Consider the following 15,341-nt stretch of genomic DNA (forward strand, 5'->3'; position numbering starts at 1 on the left):
TGAATGGCCCATTTTAAAACTTTGTTCATATATAAGGCGCACTGGATCATAAGGCGCATAGAATGAATAACTCAACGTTGCTCAAACGTTAATGCAATCACAATATACTAACACTCGAAATAGTGAAAACAATAACAATATATCAATAACTCGCCGTTGCTCAAACGTTAATATCACACAACACACAAAATAAACGCGTAAAGCTTACTTTAATAAATTAGTCCTCATCCACGAATCCATATTGGTCCATATAGAAGGCGGACTGGATTATAAGGCGCACTGTCGGCTTTTGAGAAAATTTGAAGTTTTTAGGTGCGCCTTATAGTGCGGAAAATACGGTATCTATAATTTTTATAAATACATAACATGGAGGCAGAGTTAATCCTTAGATGAAGTTTTTGTGGCATATTTTCTTCCAAAACTCAAGTGATCTGATTTTAGTGACTTTTGACTTTTACACGGCGGCTCCAGAATGTTAACGTTGCTCCTGTTAAGATATTTATGGGCAGTTTTGAATTTATATTTAGAACCTATATATCGCAGCCATCTGGTTGTCACTTGTCAAACTACAGAGACCGACCCCGAAGTTGCCTGTCTAGGCCTTGTCACGTGGGTTTCCCATTCTGGGTTAGACCCCGATTTGAACTCCCCGTGCTCCACATTAGCAAAAAAATATCACGGCCAAAGAAATAAATTATGTAGAAGGGGTTTTGAGAAAAAATGAAAACATCAAACAAATAAAAAAAAAAGAGAGAACTGCTCCACCCCTCCCAACCCCGCCGCTACCTTTTCACACACATAAAACGTATTAGTCCTTTGACCAGCCAACTGCAGACTCGATCAGAACAGATTAGTCTGGAAAAGGATGAGAGCAACTAGGACAGGGAAGGAGTTGTTTGGCTCACGATGACTCCAAATTACAATTGAAGGTAACTGACATCCAGTTTGACAGTGAGTAGGTGTCTGAGTGAAACCGGTTTCCTCGCAGTCTGTCATGGATTATTGGATTAACTGTCGAGTTTATGCATGATGAGAGTTGAATGTGTTCACTTTTACTTACTTGATATATTGGTGCATGTACTTAAGCGCGATAGGCCTGAGGACTAAAAAAAATAAATAAGGTTTTCGCTCAAGATGAATGTTTTAGTGTCAAGATTAGTCAAAGGTTTTTTGGGGGGGGGTTAAAGCATCCTTGAGTACATCAATAAATCAAGTCTATCTTATATAGATGCTCGAAATAACCACATTAAAAGTAGCCGGGTTGCATTAAACTACTGTAGAAGATTAAGGGAAGACTGCCAATAGAGGGTCTTTTCGAAAACCTGACACCAAGCACACTGATTTAGAACATAGTGGCGACGTCTGTTTCCCATTTTCAACCACCACTTTCACTTTTCCAACAGTAAACTGTAGTTTTAAAACCACAATCTGTACCCCCAAAATATGATGGCTTTAATATTTTGGAAGTTCATAGGATTTGTTATTGGAGCAAAACATCCATCTTGATGTCTGATGAAATAAAAAATAAAAAAATGGAGTGATGCATAAATAATTCAAAATCCTTTATTTTTTTCTTTTCACATTGAACACAGATTAACACGGTAGACTTGAGCCTCCCGAGTAGCAATTAACAGTTGCCAGCATTGCTAACAATCACTTTAACCGGAGCCCAATGAGAGCACTCGCACCTCTTAAGTGTCTCTCCAGCCATGTAACGAGCTCTGTTCATTAGCCAACAGCCACCGTGCTAATTATACCAGGGCAGTGGCGAGGGGAGCTTGTCCAGAAACTTACTTTGTCCAACACGGGGGTCACAAACTAGACCATCTGTAGTCTCAAAGGGCGACACAACGAGCCCTCAGGCCTGTTTAATTAAAGTAGTTCGCCAATTATCCCCAAAATAATCACAAAAACTATTTTTATTATTTTATTTTGCTGTATCTTCTGCTAATATTCTTGAAAACTGCATGTAAGGATTATAGACTGCTCTCAGAGGCCTCTTGAGGACAACTCTTTGAATATCAATAAGGTCAATGTGTGACATTAGCAGGACACGAGGACCTTGACATTTGCCAAACCTTTCCTTTTTGTATAAATAAAGGATACTTTACAAAGTAATCTGATAAATCCAAACCGGTTTCATATGTCGAGGCATTAAAAATTTTTTTGGGGTGACCCACTGAGCTCTATCTTAAGTCCCCTTATCTTCTGGTTTGGGGTAGTTTGTAGCTCTCTTGAAAATAAAAAGGTACATTTTAGTTTGTCCTACTTCTATCTTGTTCCAAGTAACAGTCTGACTGCCACATATATAAAAAAACAAACAAACAAAAACTCCATCGTCTGTCCATTTTCCTTTAACCCAGATGTGTGTGCCACCGTGTCCGCATGCACATGTGTTTTTTATTTGCTTGTGTGTAATGCGAAGAGACAGCTCAATCTGCTCCCTCTAATTGCGGGGATACCGAGGCCCCGGGAATAAGACACATCTTATTTCCTGTGACATGGCTGTAACTTCCTGTTGGCCACTTTCCATGGATACCGACCCCCACCCCTCCCTATCCCTCTCCGTTTCTTGATTAGCTGATGTAAGTGTGTGAGCTTTTGAGAAAGCGTCAGTTCCTGATAGCTTGGCTGAAAACTTGATTATAATGACTAGACTCGGATAGTATCACCGGAAGGGGTGTGTGCGCGCAGGTGTGACTGTGGGAGTGAGAAAAGTGTGTGTAGGGTTGTGTGTCGGTTGTGCTAGTACGACAATTGAGAATTCTGCAGCAGCTTAAGGATATCGACCCTTTAGAAATTATTAGACAACTATTGTCCTTCAATGTATTAAAATAAAAATGTGTGGACATATTTCCAGGGAAAAAGCTCTCCGGGGTTTAGAATGGTGAAACCATTTTGAGTTATCTCTCTCCCCCCCACACACACACTCCCCCCTCCCAGTTAAAGCACATCTCCACCTTGTTATCACCCCGCAAAGCCAAAAAGCTGTGTTACCATGGCGATAGCTTCCCCGTTGGAAACCGAAAATGTGCGACTTGGAGGTGCCACAGTCATTTCCATAGCTGCCTGAGCTTGACGCCATCATTCACAACTCGGAGAGCCGCACCTGCATCCCGGCGTCATTATCGAGGCATGCCCTTTACAAACGGCACGTTTTAATTCATTAATTCGGGAGGCCGAGCAGTGAATCTGCACTCTTAATAAGCAGTTAGGCATTAATGAAGACTATCAAAGCGCCGTCCGGAGACTATTTTCATCAGCACCGTGAAAAAAGTCTCATTTGCCTCCGTGGCGCTGTCCAGAGGTGTGACAGCTTTGTTTCGTACATTAAATGAGACAAAATGTCACATGAAAGTCGTAACGGGGACACATCACAGCAGAATATGATGCAAATAAGAGCAGTCAAGGATGGAAGGATTGTAAATGAATGTCCTTGTTGCCGGCAGTAAAATGCAGAATGGCAGCCATGCAGAAATCACTACAGGACGGTTAACGAGGGAAATAATAAACGGCATATAAAATGATGTCACCAAGGAGAAGTGTGCTCGTAACATTGAGGCTTTCCTTAACAATTCACCAATATACAGTATTGTCAGAATCAATTGTTTATAAATTATTGCTAAAAAATACAATAATAATTACCAGTAATTTAACAAATATTTAATATCAATAATAATAAATATGACATATGTAGCATATGTGTGTTGAATGAATTAAAAATTAAATATTGGCCTTATATGTGAATGTCTTTTTTTGTCTCAATCTGCCCTGTGATTGGCTGGCGACCAATCCACATAGCACCCTGCCTCTCGCCCCAAAGTCAATTTAGTTCTGATCGGATGCTTGCACTTGAGCTTTCCTCTAAAAGAGCTGATTTTCCTCTATCCCCTCTTTTCAGAATGAGAATTTCCTGCTGCTTTAAATGGTGTCTTACAAACACCATCTGCCCACACCCCAGTCGACTCCGTATACATGAATAGTGAACATCAATTAACTCGTCTCAAGTGTTCTCATATCGGAAATCGCGCGGTCACTCCCAGGAAGTGTGTTTGTGCAGGTGGGGGAAAGTGGGCTTCATTAAAGCTGTGTTGGATCTACATTTTTTTTTTTTTAGGGGTGCAAATTTATTTCTGGGGAACACATGGCACCCCTGACATCAGACGCACTGGCTGAGTAATTAAAACAAGCTTGTTCATGCCTGGCCTCTCATAGAGCCTGAAATATAATATAATTAATATAATATAATATCTAATATAATATAATATAATATCTATAATATAATATAATATAATATAATTAATATAATATAATATAATTGATATAACATAACAGCAATATAATAGAAAGAAAAAAATAAAATAATGAATATGCAGTGATAGCGATATGGAGATGATAACAAAAGAGATGCCACTGCTGAGGGTGTAGTTTAAAAACTTTTCCCCAGTCATATCTGGAGCTTACATGGCAGTAAAGGGTCTAAACGCCCGAGGCTAAATGTTTCGAATCCATTCTATAAGTGACTTAAAACATCCACGGGCCTTATCACTAGAGTCCATATGTCTTAACGTGTGCATGTGTGTTCACGGCACCACACCTACACATTCCAACCTGAGACATCCATAAACGGCGGAAGTCATGCCAGGGATTAGAGAATGGTATTCCCAAATCCCAGACACGGATGGCTCGGTCCACCAATCACACGGCAGGCAGCGCTAGCCTCCCGGTGAGCCATGCAGGGGAATCCTGGAACAATACCAGTCGAGGCTCTGCCTCCAGGGGAAAAGGAATCTTGGTGTTGTGGTATTTAGCTCCCCACCCCGTACAAAAAAATAGTCGATTTGAGAGGAAAAATACATTTCATAGAGGATTGCGTTTGAGTTCTACCGCTGTCACGTCAATTTAACTTGAACGCCCACACATGCATGATGCAAAGACCCGTTTCAACGCCGCTCTTCCAAAGTATGCTGAAGATTGTTTTTCTACTTGTCAAATTGGAATAGAATTGTCCAAAATGCATGTGGGATTGAAATCCATTCTATTCTGATGCATGTTACATTTTATCAGTATCAATATTGCCGTTTATTTTTTGTTTTTGGTAGAAAGTAGCGGCTCCAGTTATGTTTCTCTTTTCTTCAGTGTAGTTACTGACTTTCACTACCTTTGGAAAAACGAGCGAGTGATGCTATCCCGATAACAGCATACGTCTCCAGCCTGTCGATACTCGCCAATACCCGAGGAAAAAAAAAAAAAAAAGGGTAAACCTGGAAACTAGAAGGCCTGCGGTGTTACAGTAATGAGGTCACAACCTCATACATATTGAACATATCATTTCCAGCAGCACTATTTTTTTTTTAAATCTTACCCGATATCCTTGACCCCGCACGTTTGCCCCGATGCTTATCTTTGGCTCCTTTGGGTTAAAATAAAGTCGAACTATTTTTTTTTCGTGTTGTTGTTTTGGGGGGCCAAGTGTATAAAGCAAAGCCGGGTTGGTGTTTTATGAGAATCATTGATCGCGAGGGAGGGGGTGCGCATTGATGAGCCGAGGCGAGGCGGCGTTGTGAATGAAGCAGGATATAGTTGGCGACCCAGGGGGAATCACAACATACTCCGGTCTGATCTCCTGCAAAGCTGTTTGGAACCCAATGCTGTCCGCCTTGATAAATGTACTCCATCGCTCTCTCCTCTTTCACTCTGTTTTCTGTGCCTGATGAATGCAGAGAGAATCAATAAATCTATTCCCCTGCTGGATACCTGATAAAATTTACAAGGACAAGCTTAATAAATTACTAATGGGGTGGCCAATTAGTGTGCTTGTCTATGGAGTGTGTGTGTGTGTGTTTGCGTGTTTGGATTTGATTTTAAAGTCCTGCCTGGTCATTTGTATGTGCACACGTGTCCGCATTTCCACTACTGACTTAAGTTCAACATTTCTATACTCACATCAACTAATGTGAGCAAAAATGTGATCCTCATGAATTTTTTTTTTACCTTTAAAGCACAGGTGTCAAACTCAAGGCTCGGGGGCCAGATACGGCCCACCACATCATTTTATGTGGCCCGCAAAGACAAATTGGGCATCAAATTCGTGTGTCATTACTAGAATTGCAAATTGTCATTTTTTTTTTTTTAAATATTTGACCAGTTTTTACTCGTCTGATTTGAAAACGAGTTTTTTGTCAGTTTGTTTTTGTAGCTTATACTGTATATAATAAGAGGTGCTCATACATTGATTTGGGTTGACAGTCTTAATGGCCCTTTCCGAAAGAAACTATGACTACAATGCGGCCCGTGGAAAAAAAAGAGTTTGACACCCCCTGCTTTAAAGTAATCATAGCTTCAAATATAAAAATGTCTTTATGCAAAGATGTGACCTTACTTTCAATGTTGATTAGGCCTCCGAATGACATTGGCAAACGTCCTTTTAATACGAAGGTGACTGCTCGAGACGCTCGTCATACCTTTTCTCTCTTGCCCCCCTTATGTCATCTTTTAAAGATGCTTTTACTCAAAAGAAAACTCTGCGTCCTCTCCACAGACAAGACTGTAATTATTCGACATTTGCATGATAAGTATGTCTCCCCATGTACTCATTTATGTATGCATGTATGTACTGTGCTTAAATGCACATTAGCCCCAGTCTGGCACGAGCGCTCTTCTTTTATCTCTCTTTAAAAGACAGGAAGAGACAGGTTTTTTTTTTTTTGATGCAGAGTCTGATTCGGCGTCTCTCTGCTCTCCATGTGAGTGTTTATCATTAGCCACTGTCAGGCAAGAGAGCTTTGAAGTGGAGTCAGGGATTCGCCCACGATGTGGAATGCTTATGACACTTTGGTGCTGTTTGTGTTTTTTCCGCGTACATTTTGCGCGCTTTCCCGTCAGGAAATTTCTTTCGACTCTCATTTGTGATATTTGGGTGAATGGCACTTTAAAGCATCCCTCATCACTTAACTCGGATGTGTGCCATTTGCAATAATAAACAAGAAATCTTTATTTTTTCCTTTTAATTTAATACTTCTAGAGAGCTAGGGAGTTTTTCCTCAAGAACGCTGTTAGCCGCTGCCCAGGCTTCACTGAGTCGGCTGATCGAAAGATGCAAAGATAGCGTGCGGGAAAAAATCCGAACAGCGTAAACGAGTGTGGCGAATGTGTACGCCTTGTGATATGCCTTGCATGTACAGTATCTATACGATGCGCCCCAAAAGGTTCACGAGCCGTTAAGCATACGCAAAGGCAAGCAGACAGAGAAACGATTTCACTTGCGTCCGACCTCCCAAGGCCTCATTAGCTTTGGAATAAGTATGCGAGCAGCGAAGCGGAACCGGCATGCATAGTGAACGGGAGCACAGCGGCCCCGACGTCAACACGTGATTGGCCTGGAAGCTCGTCTCGTTGGGGCGTTCAGGTGCGCCGTGTAACAGAGCGACGTTTATCTTATCAATTATGGATCACATTTATGAAGTCTCCACGTAGGTTTGAACATCTCCCTTGCATTTGAACACTATTTTCTGGACCGTCCATCCATCAATCCTGGTGCACCTTTGAGTCAGAAAAATACGGTAAAAGTTACTCAGCCAGATGTTCGACTGTTCCTGGCACGGTGCACCAATAAAACATTGGAAGGGCGAGTGTGATCCTGTTCCTGAGGTTTTTTTATTGCAGTCGGTTCCCAAACAGATCTCCGTTTATTTCTGGAAGGAGATGATTCGTCTCATGTGCGGGAAAAGTGTGGTGTCGTCAAACCCGAAGAAAAGTGATGTTAATGGATGAAGTCTTTGCTTAGTAATTTGAGCATATTATCAACAATGGAAGGGTGTTATTATCCACGGTTTGATCTTGAAGCAAACTCAGCACTTTTCTTAACCACTTTGGTCCTGCTGGCTTTCCATAAGATACAAACAATTGCATAATTCCCATAGATGTATCGGGGGCCTGTATTTGTGGCATTTCTTAATCCCACATTTTCTCCCTTTAGCATCTTTGGGTCTTTGGAAAGATGTTATATAAATATTTTCAAGTACAAACAGTGAGCCAGGAGGTTTGGCATTTTTACCAACAAGTTCCGTTTAGTTTTCATAACTTCATTCACACTCAAGATAGACATACCTGACACCTGACAAATCAATCTCGACTTCTTCCGTCGCGCTTGGCCAATGTTACGCAATCCAGCGCAAATCATTGAAGTTGTCGGCACTCATCGACAGGAATGACATGACGGTGAGCAAAAGTGAAAGAGCGGACGGGTCAGATGGCAAATCCGATCAATCGGAAAGATCCTCACTGTCTAAACGAGTCGACCGTCTGCACCGCTATCACCGACTGACAGTCTTGATAACCATCCTAATAACAGGATGGCCGGTTAATAAAGCATACTATAAATTATTACCTCCATCATTAATCCATCTGAGTGTTAATAGCCAACACGGCCACACGTGCTTTTTGATTAATGCCGCTCACAAAAATAGAACCAAACGATTCCGTCGGAAAATGGCGGTTCACCTGGAAGACTTTGCTAGCGAAATGAAATATTTGCTCTCAAATCTGTGTAATCCCCCCGCGGCGGATTTTACATGGAGCCTGCTTTGTCATTAGCTCTGTTTTGACCAGATTGCATCGTGTCCACCAATTTCATTTGGGAAATCTAACTCCATACGGCACATAGCCTCCTCGTGGGGGTGCTGGAGGCTGTGCCTGTTAGAGTGTGGATGATGACAGAGCTGATTCAGACTTTATAAATAATAGACTGATACCGGAGGTATCACCTGATGAATATTGCATTTTCATTTCTGCTGCTCGCCCGGCCTGCCTCTCTCTCGCTTTTCATTTTTATTCATATGAACCGGTAAAACTATCCGCCGATCCACTTTGACAGTGTTTTACGGCTTGCATTAAAAAAAAATACTCACAGGAATATATATATTGTTTATCCTCTGCAAAAAACACGAATATTACTTGTGAAAGCCTTCTTTGTTTTTGTTTTTTTGATAACTGTGTTATACTGCCCCCAGTGGCCAAGTAATAGTGTTAATTTCCTTATTAGTAAATATTTTGCTTTCAACTTTTTCGTTGAGCCTTTCAAATTTGGCAAGGGAACTGAGAATATTCCGCACGGTGCAAAGTATTTGCCTCCTGCTGGGAAGTGTTGTGCGAACGGGCGGTAAAAAAAACCAGAATAAATTAACACCTTCAACAGATTATTATAGAGGAAGGTGTTTGCTAGAGTGGCACCGACGAACATGTGTGGACTCGTATCACTCCCTATTTACCTGCAAGCCTCTCTTCTCTCTCTGCATATTATTAATTTTATAGACTTGTATATTTTTTTTTATGAGAATATGAGGTCTCCATTCGTGAATATCACAGCAGTAGAAACATCTTGTGAGGTACGACGAGGAAGAAAAGTGAGAATCTTAATCATCCAATCAGGAGGAAGATTAGAGGGCTGGTTGGTGTGGTAGAGCAATTTAGGGAGAGGAAAAATATTGTTTTTTTCCTTTCGGTTAGCAACACAGCAGCCAATCACAAATCCAGACATGGAGCAAAACAACTTTATTCACCAATGACCCTGACTGGGTTCGTTTGTGAGTGGGTGTGGAAGTATAGAGGAGAATCAGAAGGGGAGGGGTGGAGAGGAGAGGCAAATCTGCCCGTGTGAGGGATTTTTTGGCAGCTACCCAATCTGTGTTTGTTACAAAATGAGCAGAGGGTTTATTTTAATTTGACATGGTGAGCAATTCTGGAGTGTGCCGCTCTCTGTGCAAGCATTAGGCCCCGTCGTGCGTGGCCATGCACACACACACTTTAGTGGAGTGTGCATCTTTTTGTGTGCGAAGGAGTTTGAGTGACAGCTCTGACCTTTTCAATATGCCTGTTAAACCTGAGCTCTTGTCCCAGCGCAGACGTGCTTGTGTCAACTCCCGCATTACTACATGAAGGTCAAACTCTATCTCCAACACACACGTCACATTGTTTCCCTCTCCTGTAAAAAAAAAAAAAAAAAAAATGTGCTCTTTGCCCCTACTAGCATGTCGTCGCTGCTGTCCTACCAGGCAATAATTGTGGATTTAGTCCCATCATATATATATATTTTTTCCCTTCATTTGCGTTTTCTGTTGTTGCCGTGGTCACCATAGCTGCTTTTTATTCCTTTATACTAAACGCTAACTTCTGCGGAAGAATAAATTCCAGACTCATTAAAGTTTGATCAGATTTAGTAATGGCGTACAAGCCCTCCCATACTAAACACTTCCTCCAAAGAAAAAAAAGGTGCTGCATATCACAAGTAATATCAAATCTAAATAGCTCTGCTTGCTCTCTGAACCCGACTCTGGTGCTCCCTGATGGATAAATTATGAAATGTGTGACAAACTCTCCGAACGTGCCCGTGAATGTACATGCTCCCATCAAGCGTGCGTACGCCGATGATAACGTGCACTTGTTTACATCCAATTCTGCCAATGCTGCTTTGTATGTGCGTGTGTAAACCTCTCCCTGGTGTGCTCATCGTACCGGGGTGAAGCTTACAGTCCATTTGTCTGGGAGCACACTGACCATTAGCTAGCCGCCATACATAATGTATAGCGGTGACCTTTTTGCACGCTGCACCCTAAGGCCTATAAGCCATTGTTTGGTGTTGTATTGATTTTTCTTTTTTTTAAACCGCCTTATAGATAGAGACGGTGATTTGAGGGGAGCGACTGAGTGCAGCTGTGTCTGCTGAAAGGAGAAGGGGAGAGCCGGAGCAATGGAGTGGAAAGAATTGAAAAGGCTCGGCGGGGAGACAGCACATACCTTTAAACCCCCCCTCCCCTCCTCCTCTTGGTGACCGCTCTGAGGTTAGCTCTCTTATGAACGACAGGTCACGTTCAATGGTGTTGAATGTTGCGGGCCATATAAATGCCAGCCATGCACAGCCCATTAGACAGAGTGGCGAGGCTGCATGATAAACAATTCTCAAGTCGCTGAAAGGCTTCTCAACATTCATCGAGGCTAGAGGAGGCGCAGAAAGGTGTCTGCCCCCCCCCCCCCCCCCTATAATCTTCCCCAACATTCTTTACGTCCCTTCTTCTCCCATTCACAACTAAAGTGGAGATAGCACAAGACAGAAAATAGCCTCGGAAAAGTGTCCCGCGGCGATGTTAAGAAGCTGTTGGCAGGTGGGAAGATTTTCGATTCACTGTCACCGAGGAGGATGTCAGACCTGTTGCAGACACTTGAAATTCTGGAGAGAAAAAAAAAAAGATCAACACGTTTCGATTTCACACAATTGCAACAACCTTTTTAAGCTCACCTATTTACAATATTTACAATAGCCTCGTGAAAATTTAGGGAAGACATTTCACAAACATGACTCAAAATGTATCGTGAAAACAGCATCAAAACAAACTTAGCGGGCAGATCACTCCAGTAATGATTCCTGGGAAAAAAAACATTTGGTGAGTGTTTTTAAATTGATGTGAGGCGTCCTGCGGGTGTGCATATTTGTACACCGTCTGCCATCATTGTTGTTCCTCATCTTCCTGGCCGGTAATACTTTTGATGACTCCTTTTGCCTCCCGCTGTTTGGTTTGTTCCCATTCATCTTGTCTCTTTTAAAAAGATGGACACAGGGAGGAGGAAAGGGATTGAGGCGGGCAGGGTGAGTGGCTGCGGCTAACAGAAAAGCTTCGCAGCAGGCTTTCGTTCCATTCATCAATGTCAAGATTTCAATCACAGCGCCACATCTTTAAAAAAATAAAATAAAAATACTCGTCTTTGCTCGCTCACTGAACAAAACCGAGATGAAGTGAACTTAAATGCAAAAGCCTTTTCCTTTTAATACGATTTGCAGCCGGTGTTTCCTTTTTAAAAGAGATGGGATATAATATAATAACGACGACAAAAGCTTTTTCAGAGCAACTCTTGTTGGCCTTGAGGTTTTATTATGACTGTGATTATTACTTTTAAAAGCTGTTTTCTTCCATCATGCATTTGAAAAATGCCCATCTGCGTTAATGGCATTAAAAATATTGTACACGTGAAAACACATGTTAAGTGCTTGCCAGAAAACAAAAAACTAACCCTGACCCTATGTTTTTTTTTTCTCATCAGCCCTTCTCCTTGTGTCAACCAATCAGCTCTCACCATCCACTCGTACTGTTCAGGTATGTTTTTTATTTTATTTTTTTTGAACCTCCACTTAGCATCACGATTCATTTAGGACTCTTATCATGTTCAACAAGTTTATTTCAAATTTCCGACTGGATTTTGAAATCAATTGCTCTTGACAACTTGACAACTTTTTCTTTGCACAAGCCTCACATGCCCCATTCTTCTCCACTCATTGCTCTTCCTTCCACTTTACATCATTATTTACATTCTCTGCGTCCATGTCATGAATGCCGCTTGTACTCTGCGCCACAAAGCATCCGCTAGTACTAGCTGTTCGTCCTCCCAATGACTGCTCATCAATATAACGTCCTTGAATAGAAATGTCTTTGTGTGCGTGCATTCATGTTGTCATTTCTGGGTCCCTTCCTCATTTCGGCCTCCATATGGCATACGCAGATAGCGTTCTTTGGGTCGTGTCTTGGCTCGGCTTTAATTAGTGGATTTGCCGCTAATAGATGGAGCTAATTAAGAGGGATTGGAGTGCTTGCACACTTCCCGCTGTTTTCGATCGTGTGTGTGTGGAGGGGGGGGGGGGTGCACGTGTGAGCTGACATGGTTGGGTCTGGTCGCGGTTGACGATGGATGCTGTCACCTTGGTAACCGTGTTAAATAGATTCCAGAGGTGGGAATCAGCTCGAGCCAATTAGACATAGACATGCTATGAAAATGGCAGGACAGATTCAGGTATGCGCTTTTTTGGCTCGGTCAACCCCCCCTACCCCCCTCCCCCCCTCCCTACACACATGTGCAGACAGCATCTCGCCTCAGGCAGTGTAGATATGACCGTCATAATCACATCGCCCGCCCCCCCCTCCCCTTCTTCAATAACAATAACTCTGTTCAGGGATGCAAATAATCTGTACGTCCACATATCTTATTATTGCAATCAATAATAACGAAGCGCACACACACACTCACGCACGCACAACAATAACACCCCTGTCACCCTAATGAGAAAGTATGGCCCATTATTATGCATTGTGTATTGTTGTTCGAGCGGCTTTCAGCACCATTTTGAAAAATAAAATGGTGATCTAAAGGGGAAGGGGGGGGGGTCACAGGGCGAAGCAAGTAATTTACTTTCAAACGAACTCATTCCGTCCACTTTTTTTCTTCTTCTCTGTAGTCGGACTCGTCATCAAACGCTTATGTGATTGCGAAACACCACCCGAAAAGTGTAAAGGGAAGAATTAATGCGTGCGTGTTATTTTGATTCTGCCGCAGTGATTTTTTTTTTTCTCCCCCCCCCCAAAAGCAAAGCGGTGACCCATAAGCGTTCTCTGCTTGCCCTTGGCCCCGTTCCGATGAAATGAAAAGAGTGCTAAAGCGGACTTTGTGATAACACCACCTCTGCCACACTCAGATGTGGATGAACACTTGCAAAAGTGACTTTGGATGAGTCCTTGTTTATATTTTTCAAATGTTGATAAGCGTGTGCGGATGATTGGTGATTTGGGCCAGGGTGTCTGTTAATGAAATCCTTTGTGCTGCTCTGATTGGCTCATCAATCAAACAGTAGCTCGTATATTACCCATAATCCCTTTCGGCTCTCTCCAGGTGGTGGATTACTGCAAAAAATATAAAAGAAGGTGCAAAACAGGATTTTTCTTTTTTTTTTTTTTTTTAACATAACCACATGGGGGCAAATAGTTGCGAACTTGAAAGCACATATTTGCATTTACGCTAACAGGAACTACAAACAGCCCGCGGCACCCCTAAAAGCTTTACGTCAGGGGTTTTCCGCTGTCATCTTAATATCCAGGAGACAATGAGACAGTGAATGCATCATCTGCATTAATTTCTGCTTGATTCAAAGTGTCGTGGTTAAAGAGGGCAAAAGGAGGGGCCAAAGGGGAGGGGCGGAGGTAACGTGAAAGGGGGAAATATGACGGGAGGTTTCGGGGTGTGTTCGTCCTGCGGGGGGGGGGAAACCTCGCCGGGGTTGGAAAGAAGCACACACATTCCCTTAAGATTAGAAAGAGCAGACACACACGAGCGCACATAATCACATTCTCACATATGCACGCTCATGCAGAAAAGTCACCTCCCCCCTCTTTCCCCAATCCAGACATAATGAGGAAAAAGTCCCAAAGAACTGTGATATTTTTTCATGGAGTGACAAGATGACATCATTGGGGAAAAAAAAAAAAAAAAAGTCTTCTTTTACAAGACAGGTGCTCTCTCCCTGCGTCCTCCCCTTTTGTCCAACCTCTCGTTGCGACTCTCCTGGCTGCCGTCTGCGCAGCCTGTCGTGGAGGCTCTGGGACACTTCATGACTCATCTGTCTGCCACATTGAGCTTGGCGCGCTCACTGAGTCCTTCTTTTGAATCACTTTCTCAGAAGAATCTAACAATCTGTGCTGTCTGCACCCCCCCCCTCCCCTCCCAGACACTCACTTGATTGAAACCACCCATATAATTATTACCTTTATTCTGACTTTAATACCGAAATATCAGGAACATGTTGCAGCCTGAGCATTATTTTATTGATCGTTTTTTTATGTGCAGGTGTATCAAATAAATTTCATCACGAGTCATGTCATCGGTATCCAAATTACCGCACTGTTGCATCAGCGTTGACATGGCACGGCTTTTCTCTTGGCTCTCCGTGTGCATAATTGTGTGCGTAAATGCACCACAGTTGGACGTTGATGTGTTTAAATGACCATAGGTTGCCCCCGTGAGGTTTAACAACCCTCGCCCAGCCAACTTTGGTTGGCCTGTGAGGCTCAGTGTGACCTGCCAAAACACACAAGGCAACACTTAGTGACGTGTGTGTGCGGCATAATGACAGAGTGACTGATGAAGCTCGACTCTGAACGGGCAGATCTCCTGCTCTTAACAACCGTTTCAGCATGTACGAGCAATCACCCATAAAATGGTCGCCCCGTGCCAAAATGTGCATGTGGATGAGTTTGAGAGTCTGTGGGCAGCCGTAGATGAAATCTTGAAAGGAATTAAAAAAGCGTGTGCAGTGGCATCGTAAAGGGAAATGACAACCACATTGGCGTAACTCGCAATAGACAAAATATAATGATCCGTTCCGGGTTGGGCCGTCTGGCACCATTGACAAGAATGTTTTTAATTGTTTTTTTTCTGGCAGTTCTAGCAAACCATACTATGTGGTGTTCCTCAAGGCGCCATTTAGGGCACAAATTAGTCTACTGGCTAAGTGTGTGCAGAAACCA

The 15,341-nt window shown here is 42.6% G+C and overlaps 1 long non-coding RNA gene across 1 annotated transcript in view; it reads left to right on the forward strand.

Moving 5' to 3' along the window:
- The first annotated feature begins 10,678 nt into the window (after window positions 1–10,678).
- The window catches only part of LOC119130862, a 163,233-nt gene continuing 158,570 nt past the window's right edge, over window positions 10,679–15,341 (forward strand). Inside the window, exons 1-2 of the long non-coding RNA XR_005099542.1 lie at window positions 10,679–10,838; window positions 12,094–12,146. This is a non-coding gene — a long non-coding RNA (uncharacterized LOC119130862). The remainder of the gene's footprint in view (window positions 10,839–12,093; window positions 12,147–15,341) is intronic.

The sequence above is a fragment of the Syngnathus acus genome, chromosome 11 (genome assembly GCF_901709675.1).
Source record: "Syngnathus acus chromosome 11, fSynAcu1.2, whole genome shotgun sequence".
NCBI lineage: Eukaryota > Metazoa > Chordata > Actinopteri > Syngnathiformes > Syngnathidae > Syngnathus > Syngnathus acus.